Raw genomic sequence first — 6,911 nt, forward strand, 5'->3', positions numbered from 1 at the left:
TGGACAAGGGGCAACGAGAGGGGCCCAAGTGACCATGGGAGTATTGGACATACTGCCCCCTTCCCCCTGGTAAAATAAAAGTCAATTACTGCTACCTTTGTGTTAACACTTGCATTCTGGTCGCTTGCTAGAGAAGCTTGATGTATCCAGGTGGCAATCGTTAGCTTCTGTTCAGCAGGGGTTTTGCTGTATCTTTTGGAGGAAATGCTCCCCTTTTGAGGGAAGAGTGCCCAGAACATCAGGAATGGGAACCACAAATTTGCCAAGTGAGTCACTGAGAGTGATAAGTGGGGTTAATCCTGCTTCTGTGTTTTGGTTCCTGGACCATGTATTAGAGTTATTGGGAACATAGCATCATATGAAGGTCTTTGAGTTAAAGTGGACATCTGTAGGAATAGTGTCATTATAAAGTATCTCTCCAAACTGGCCCTTGAATTTTGGCTTCAGTAAACTAGTGTTCCATCTGGCTAGCAGCTTCTGAATGGCACAGTATATAATAATAATAATAGTGGATTGTACGTCATGGACCAGCTGCAAACCCTCTGTTTATAAAGTGGGTCTTTTGATATGACGTAACATTATGTGGACTCCTGTAGTGGTGGATCCTGTGTTGTATAGATCCTAGGATGATGGTGCTGGCTAGGAGTCCATTAGTAGAAAATGCAATTCCATAATCATAATATGTGTTTGTTCTTATCAAAATGAACCACTGTCCCTTCCAAGATGGAAGAGGTCCAGTGTATTCAGCTGGCTTTGGCAAGCACAGCCCATATGGTTGGCCATGTGGTCTCCATTCCTGTCATCAGGGAGATTTCTTTTATGTGTCCATTGTGTCAGCATGGGCTGCTTGATGACAGTCTGGCTTGTAGCAACTGGCCAATTCAGTTTTGTTTACGAGGGTGTTTATTTCCTCTTCCATGGTGGAGGATCTTTGCTGGGCATTATGATGTGATGTGAAGATCTCCACAGTGTGTGACCCTTCCCACACTTCTGTCCATGTGCCTCTGTCCAGAACTCTTTGAAACTGACCATTCAACATTTCTCTTTCCAAGCCCCTCATCAGCCAAGACATTTCCCGTTTCCCATTATTCTATATATGTACTAAGCTTGGGCTCTAGTTCTGCCCACACAAAGTAGAACCAGGACACTATGTGAACCTCTGATCATTGAGATGATTTTCTGTTACCACTGTCTTACCCTGACTGAGGCTCTAGTGAAGTTGTTACCAATTTCTGTCTTGTACCACATACCCAGCTGACTCATTCATGAACCCAAACCTCTCCACCAACTGGTTGTAAGGAATCTTCACTGCAGCCATAGATGTGAAATGAGAAACTCTAGTGCAATGCTGGTGAGTGACAGGAGGGTCACTATGATCAATTGCCCACACCAGACTTCTGTTGGTTAAGCAATGCCACTGGTGTTGTTTGTTTGGGGGATCCTATTTATGTGTAGTGACATGGTATTCATGTCACTAGTGAGCTCAGGCCTGTACTACCTTCTACTGTATCAGCCTACAGAAGAGAGCCACATCTGAATTCTTAGTGATGTTGAAGCTCCCCTCACTAATGTAATCCTTACTGTGTTGGAATATATTGTATCATTTGGGATCTTCAGTTTATTGGCTTTATTTATAATAATTAAACTAGAAAGAATAGAGAGTCCAGAAATAAACCCACACATATATGGTCAATACATTTTCAGCAAAGGAGCCAAGAATATACAATGGAGGAAAGACAGTCTTTTCCGTAAATGGTGTTGGGATACTGGACAGCCACATGCAGAAGAAGGAAACTTCACCACTATCTTTTTTTTTTCAAGTCAACCTGGAGATATTTTTATTTTCCTGAACTGTATTGGTGGCTTTTTTTAAAAATTAAAGTATAGTTCATATATGATCTTATATTAGTTTCAAGTATACAACATAGTGGTTCACTAATTACCCACATTATTAAATTCTCACCCCCACTAGTACAGTTACTATCTGTCAGCATAGAAAGATGTTACTGAATCATTCGTTATATTCTCCATGCTGTACTACCATCCCCATGACCAACTTATATTATTTTTGTGCCCCTTTATCCCCCTCACCCTCCCTACCCACCCACCCCACCCCACCCTCCACCCTCCCCCATGGTAACCATCACTCTTCAGTGTCTATAAATCTACTGTTACTTTGTTCATTATTTTTTTAGATTCCACAAATAAGTGAAATACTATGGTATTTATCTTTCTCCACTTGGCTTATTTAACTTACCATGATACCCTCTAGGTCCATCAATGTTGTCACAAATGGCAGGATTTCTTTCTTTTTTGGCTGAATACTATTCTATTGTGCATATGTACCACCTCTTCTTTATCCATTCATCTATTGATGGACACTTTAGTTGCTTCCATATCTTGGCTATAGTAAGTAATGGGACAATAAACATAGGGGTGCATATATATCTTTTCGAATCTGGGATATTGTTTTCTTTTAGTTTTTTGAGAAACCTGCATACTGATTTCCACAGTAGCCACATCAATTAACATCCCCACCAACAGTTCCCTTTTCTCCACATCCTCACCAATACTTGTTATTTCTTGTCTTTTGGATAGAGGCCATCCTTGCTGGTGTGAGGTGATATCTCATTGTGGTTTTGATTTGCATTTCCCTGATGATTAGTGATGTGGAGCATCTTTTCATGTGCCTGTTGGCCATTTGTATTTCTTCTTTGGAAAAACGTCTGTTCAGGTTCTCTGCCCATTTTTTAATCAGGTTGTCTTTTTGGTGTTAGTTGTATGAGTTCTTTATGTATTTTGGATATCAACCCCTTATTAGATAAATCATTTAAAAATATATCACCCATACTGTAAGATACCTTTTGTTCTGTTGATGGTGTCCTTTGCTGTACAGAAGCTTTTTAGTTTAATGTTGCTGGACCACTGTCTTAACCATATACAGAAATTAACTCAAAATCTATTAAAGACTTGAATGTAAAACCACAAACCATAAAACTCCTAGAAGAAAACACAGGTAGTAAACTACTTAACGTCAGTCTTTGCAATGACTTTTGAACTTGACACCAAAAACAAAGGCAATGAAAACAAAAATAAATAAATGGGACTTTATCAAAGTAAAAAGCTTCTGTACAGCAGAGGAAACCATCAACAAAATGGAAAGGCAACCTACTGAGTGAGAGAAAATGTTTGCAGACTATATATCTGATAACAGGTTAATATTCAAAATATATAAAGTACTTATTCAACTAAATAGCAAACTAAACAAAATCAAACCAATATAATTAAAAAATAGGCAGTGGATCTGAATAGACATTTTTCCAAAGAAGACACACAGATGACCAACAGTTATATGAAAAAGTGCTCAACATTTGCACCAAATGCAAATGGGAATCAAAATCTCAAAGAGATACCACCTCATACCTGTGAGAATGTATAGTATTGAAAGGATAAGTAACAAGTGTTGATGAAGATGTGGAGAAAAGGGAACCCTTGTGCACTGTTGGTGGGAATGTAAATTGGTATAGCTACTATGGAGAAATAGTTATGGAGGTTTCTCAAAAAATGAAAAATAGAACTATCATATGATACAGCAATTACACTTCTGGGTATTTATCCTAAGGAAACAAAAACACTAGCTCAAAAAGATATATGGACCCCCATTTTCATTGCAGCATATTTACAACAGCCAAGACATGGAAGCAACCTAAGTGTCCATTGATGGATGAATGGATAAAGAAACTGTGATATACACATACACTGGAATATTATTCATTTATAAAAGGAAAGAAATCTGGCCATTTGTGACAACATACACGGACCTTGAGAACATTATGCTAAGTGAAGTAAGAGAGAGAAAGATAAATACCATATGGTCTGACTTATATGTGAAGTTCAAAAGAAAAAAAATGAACAGATTGGTGATTGCCAGATGTGGGGGTGTAGGAGGTGGGCAAAATGGGTGAAGGGGTTCAAAAGGCACAAACTTCCAGTTATAAAATAAATAAGTCATGGGAAATAATGTACAGTATGGTGACTGTCATTAATAATATTATTAATGTTTGTATTATTTACTTGAGAGTTGCTAAGAGAATAGATTTTAAATGTTCTAATCACATGAAAAAATTGTAACTATGTGTGGTGATGGATGCTAACTAGATTTATTGTGGTGATCATATCACATTACATACACATTGAATCATGTTATTGATCTCAAACTAATATGATGTTATATATGTTATACTCAGTTTAAAAAATAAATAATTAAAACTATAAATGTTGTCTTGTCAATTCCAGTAAATTTCTGCTGCCATATCATTTAAAAAAATAAAAATAAATGTTGGATGTCAGAAATCTTTGAATTTTTGAAATTGTGGATAAGGGACTGTCAAGTGGGCAAAGTACCAGAGAATCCTGTCTATGGGATTCCTATGACAAACTGTTAGACACAAGGTGTCGCATTCCTATACCGAGAAAGAGGGATGTATTAGTGTTACTTTTCTGTTTTCTGTTTGTGCCTTTCTCATGTCTATCCTTATGCCTCTCCTGCAGACCTCCTTGGTCCTGATCTTTCAATCTTCCTCTTTCTAGACTCCTGACCAGTCAAGCCATTAGCCATTGCCCATTATTCCATATATGTACTAAGCTTGAGTTTAGATATAGCAGTGGTTGGTGGCTCTGACACATAGGGACAGGGACAGAAGCAGATTGTATATTGGGTCTCATGTCATAGGAGGTAATTGGAACCACTTACCTATGACCCTGGACCAATATGGGACAGGACAATTAATGGAACCAAAGTAGGAAGTTAGAGGAAAGAATAAGAAAATCCTCTTTCCATGGTAGCTACATATATTGTCTAATAATGAAGTAGAGCAAAGCATGAGTTGGGTTATTTCAAAATACTTACCAAAGATACGGTAGAAGAAAACATTTCTAAAACCTCTTCAGTGTTCATATTTGTGGATTGTTGTCCCCTTAAACTCAATTTATTTCAAATAGAACAAAATAAACTTTGAGAGAAACAAATGTACAGAGTGCCAATGTTGATAGTTCTAGCACCAGTACATTTTTCTCAATCTCAGACTTTGGAATTATCTGTGACTCATATTTCTTTAGATCCTATATTGAACCGATCCCTATTATTATTCTTCCCTTAGAAGGGAATTTATTCATTGTGCTTTGTTTCCATTTCTGGCTTCTGACTGCTCACCCTTGTTTTGCTTTCTGATTATGGACCAATGTTCTTACTGAGCTTTCCCTGTCTAAACAAGTCTGTTTACCACTGATAGAGTAGTTTTCCTGAAAATCTATTTTCAATACCTCATTTTGGGCCAAGAATTATAAAAATATAAATAAAAGCTGCTTGTTAAGTATTTTTAAACAACTTTAAAAAGAAAGCTAAAACTGGAGAAAGTGTATCTGCACAGACACTGAATGGTCTTAAGCTGTTCTTTCATAGACTTTTAGCCAGAAAATGGAAATAAGGATTATGGAAAATAAATAATTTAAAAAACATACAAGTCATTATTAACTGACTCTCAGGTTGGTCAAGGTTTAAAAAAATGATAATATCCATTATCATTGAAGGAATGAGAAAAAGACCTTCTCATAAATCCTGTTTGATTGAATGGATTCTGATGAAACTTCCCAGAAAAAGGTTCTATAATATGTTTTTAAAATTGAAAAATACATATGCTCTTTGATCTAGGTTTGACTTTTAGAAACTTATTCCAAGAAATAATTATACATTTGCCTAAATATTTATCTATGAAAATGCTTGTCTCAAAAATAGTATGTTTAAAAATGAAATATGAGAGAAAAAAACACATAAGAAGCTGGTTTTAAAAGTTATATAATCTCTATGTGGTTGAATACTATATGCAACCATCAAAATGATGCAATAGAATATTCTGTACACTGGAAAACATATTCAAGATTCAATCTTAGGTAACAAAAACAAATTAATATGTACACTAGGAATTATTTTTTTTAAATTAGTGTATGTAGATAGAAAAAAAACCCTGAAAAAACAAAGCTCAAAATGCGAAATAATGGTTTTCTCTACATGGTAGAATTATGAGTGATCTGTCTTTTTTAATTAAAAAAATAGATCTTGTGAAATATGAATACTCTTAAATGTAAGAATACATTTACTTCCATGCTAAACAGAATACCTTGGACCACGGACCCCATAGATCCCATTCTCTTGTCATTTTTTCCTACTTCCGTTTCTCCCACACAACCAACCTGGATCAATGAATTAACACAGCCCACTTAGTCTGGAGTTTCTAGCAGGAAGGACAGATATACTGAGGGCATAATAGTTCTTCAGCATTTGGCTCCATGGACCCCAACATGTAGCTTCAGGGGAAGATGAACACAATGTCAACCAGATAAGCCAAATCCCAAATTAATCCAGATAATTAACAGGGTGACAGATATTGGAATTCAATTACCCTCATATTCAACTGAAGCTGTTATATTTAAGGATAGTGTTTTTTGTTGTTCAAATGAAAGTATTTATTTTTATAAATGTTCCTCCAGCCAGTTTCTCTTTAATTGCACTTAAGAAACAGAAAACAAAAATCTATGTTTAATCTTGTGAAAAGTTAGAATAACCAGTAGTTTCCATTTCTTGCTTCAGTTTGTTATTACCATTAAATTATATTCTCTTGGTATAAAAATATTTTTAACAACTCCCAAGCTAACACATAAGAAAACACAATAAACCTATTAAGACATAAAAACAAACATGGCATATGTACATACACATTAGGTAAAATAGGAATAGTGTTTGTGGGTGGCTCAATCATGAAAGGCAGCAGGTATGGTAAGAAAAAGAGGTTCCTAGACTATGATCAATCTTCGTTTTTAGCACAGGATAACCTTTCATTTCCTGGGACACATTT

This window comes from Manis javanica, chromosome 5 (genome assembly GCF_040802235.1).
Source record: "Manis javanica isolate MJ-LG chromosome 5, MJ_LKY, whole genome shotgun sequence".
NCBI classification, from domain to species: Eukaryota; Metazoa; Chordata; class Mammalia; order Pholidota; family Manidae; genus Manis; species Manis javanica.